At 43.7% G+C, this 3,557-nt stretch overlaps 1 pseudogene; it reads left to right on the forward strand.

Moving 5' to 3' along the window:
- Positions 1-1,532: 1,532 nt before the first annotated feature.
- Positions 1,533-2,337, forward strand: LOC117879633 (annotated as a pseudogene).
- Positions 2,338-3,557: the final 1,220 nt, after the last annotated feature.

Here is a 3,557-nt window from a genome sequence, read left to right on the forward strand (position 1 = left end):
CTATTGATAAATCTATCTGGGTTCATTGTCCCAAAGACCAAAGAAAAAAGCCACTGATTGTTTAGAGATGTATTGTTGTTTATGTGAGAGTTCACAGCGTTACCACAATAATATTTGTCTTTTGAGTGTTCTATACGTTCCTGTTTACTGAAGTATTTAAAATAGCTTTCATTTCATAGACTTTGTTAATATTCATTAATGAAAGTGAAATTATTAAATGGATATAATATTAAATTGATTTTGGATGTGGGTTTGTTATTTTTAATGATTTTTCTTCAGTCACACCAGAGCTAAATGAACACGGTAGTGAGCGCTGCTAACTCATAGAGTTTGATAGTACTTTACAAAAGATTATAACATGAAGCCACGAGCTGAACAATCTTAGTTCAAAAATTGGGCTGATAAAATTGGACTTTTGCATATGATTTCAAGCACCTTCCCCAAAGGGCACAATGGGTAAATACAAAGCATCAAAGTATTTAAATAAGAATAGGTAATACGTGATTTTTTACACTTTAACAGAAGATCTCGAAACACACAAGGGAAAATAAAAGACCTGTGATACAGCTGTGGCTGGCCCAGGTCAGCCGAGTCAGGCTCACACTGGGGGCTGTACAATTGCAGTGTAAACATTTGGGTTTGGGCTGGAGCCTGGGTTTTGGGGCCCTCCCCCTTCACCCTGGACTTACACTGCAGTGTAGACATACCCATAGTTGATATGTTTCACAAACAAAAATCCACACATATTTCAGTATTTTCTTCAAAAAATTTCAAATTTTTCAATGAAAACACACACCTTTTCCAAAACATATGTGTGTTTGGATTTTTGTTCTCTCCCCACTCTCTCTCCTCGTTTTTCCTTTTTTGACCCCTCCCTCAGAATATTTCAAAAGAAAAAAACTTTCTGGGAAAATGTTCATTTTAGAAAAGAGGTCATTTTTCATCAAAAAAGTGTTAAATAGAAAATTTCAACCAACAGCAATAGTAACCTCCATTTTAGTTCCATTCACGTTATCCTTTGACCTCTCTAATATCCATTCTTAATCCTCAGGGCCCATACAAGGATCAAGTAAAATAATGTCACCAAATCAATCATAAAACAGACATTTAGCACGAAAGATAAGTTTGAGATGATTGGGTGTATCTACTGGTATAATACCGTATATCCTGCTTATATTCTAAAGTATTCCTTCTATGCCTCTGTGCTACTGTACATAACCCAACCATCAACTGTGGAGTATACCTAGATGTCCATTTGCACATTTAGTAACATCTAAATAAAGCAGATGTGAAAACTTGTCCTCACTCCCCTTTGGAAACTTCATTTGAGGCAAAGATTAAAAGAGCACAATTGGCAGGTTCTGTTGGTACCTTTTCCTGGTTTCCACATCTGTTTTTTCTTACCCTTAATTTGTCAGTTTGTCTCTCTCTCATTCTCCCCCTCACTCCTGGAAAGCCATTTGTTTTTTCCCATTCTCCCCCGATGTTGGGCTTCTTGAATTTCTTCCCATGGGGATCTACATTCCCACGCTATGTGGTGCGTCTCTTCTTACTTCTCTCCCAGCCCTTCTGCCACTTCGAACTGCATCCCACAGCTCATCATCACCTCTGCTCTTCCACAGCCCTTCTGCACTCACAGAACCCCAGCACTCCTGCATCCTCAGAGCCCTTCAGACTACCCCAGCCATCCCAGTAACCTCACAGCCATTGAACGATTTGGGACCGCGGAACGGTACCTAAAGCCGAGCTCACCTTCACCCAGCAAGCCCAGCTGAAGAGGTTCAACCATCTCAAAGCCTATAACCTGCAGAAAGGAATAAGGAGCCTCAGGGAGCTGCTGGAGTACATGCCCTCCCCCTGCGGTCTTCTGCCACAATGACGTCCAGGAAGGGAACATCCTGCTGCTGGTGGGGTGCCAGTCGCTCTCACCCCTGACAAGCTGATGCTGACTGACTTTGAGTACAGCAGCTACAACTGCAGGGGCTTCAACACTGGCAATCACTTCTGTGAGTGGGTTTATGACTACACCCAGGACACATGGCCCTTGTACAAGACCTCCATGGAGACCCTACCCTCCTTGCCAGCAGTAGCTGCACTTCATTCGGCACTACCTCTGGGAGGACTTGGGGAGGCCCAAGGACATTATGCATGAGGAGCAGGCCTGCATTGAGGAGGAGATTCTCACTGAGATCAGCCAGTTCACTCTGGCCTCTCACTTCTTTGGGGGCCTCTAGTCCTATCCTGCAAGCAAAGATCTCCACTACTGAGTTTGGGTACCTGGTCTATGCGCAGAGCCACTTCGAGGCCTACTTCTAGCAGAGGGCGTGGTGCACATGACCAGGCTGGCCCACAGCATCCCCCAGCCCAGCTCTGCCTGCTCCACTCTCAGACTCTGCCTCCTGCAGGGTGGCCCTGACCTCAGGTTGCTGCAGACACGTGAGGCCTGGCAGTCACTTCCTGGCCAAGGGATCCATTTGCCCTGTACTACCAAGGGACAGCAGCTGGTAAGGACCACAAGGGAACAATGTGCATACCCCATATGTATGTATATATATCCCTCCTCCAGCCTCTGGTACCTGGGAGGACCTGTCCTTTCCATCTGCAGTGGAGGAGTCAGCTGTGACAGAGACTGATGATGGCAGCAATCAGCTCCACCTGCTGGCAGGGACTGGAAGATGCAGGATTATTCAATGGAGTGAGGAGAGCCTGGGGAGGCTGAAGGAAAGATTTGGAGAGGCATCACCACCTAGTGGCTTCCCAAGGCATTGGGTCTGGTCTCATAGGAGTGGTTTATTTCTACTGTGTTATAAACAAACTTGCATTCAATAAATTTGCTGTTTATATGACAATTTTAGAGGGTGGCATATGAATAGATGGAGGTCAGAGACCTCTCAGCTGTGGTTCAAACCACATCCCCAGGGAGGGTCTCTTTTAGTCCAGATATAAAAGATGTAGCTGTCCTAAATGCATATTTCAGAGGCTATTAGGGGGACAAAGTGTGTGAAGTAATATCTTTTATTGGGCCAACTTCTGTTTGTGAAAGAGACAAGCTTTCGAGCTGCACAGAGCTCTTCTTCGGGTCTGCGTATTTCAAAGGATTGCAGGATCCAGTGGAACTACATTTGAGAGCTCTTATACCCTGATTATTCTGCTTTGGTTCATATGACTTGCAGCTCTGAGCTCAGGACAAGGCTATTAGTGCTTGAATCTACATAGAAACCTGGAGTTGCCATACTGAATTAGACCTGTGGTCAATCTATTCAGTATCCGGTCTCTGACAATCCCTAGTAATAATCTGCTCCCTATGCACATCTCATCAGAAATAGTTAGCTTGTCTTAAACCTCAAATGAGAGGTTTCATATCCCTTCCAAAACTTTTTTTTGTTCACAATAGTTAATGCTAATCTAGATAGTCTTGTTATCCAGTCCCCTTTATATCTTGATAAGTGTTTGGCCTCAATGACATCATGTGACATTGATTTTAATTATGTGTTATGTGAAAAGGTATTTTCTTTTATCGGTTTTGAATTTGCCAACTTTCAGTTTCATTGAATATC

Source organism: Trachemys scripta, chromosome 6, assembly GCF_013100865.1.
Source record: "Trachemys scripta elegans isolate TJP31775 chromosome 6, CAS_Tse_1.0, whole genome shotgun sequence".
Lineage (NCBI taxonomy): Eukaryota > Metazoa > Chordata > Testudines > Emydidae > Trachemys > Trachemys scripta.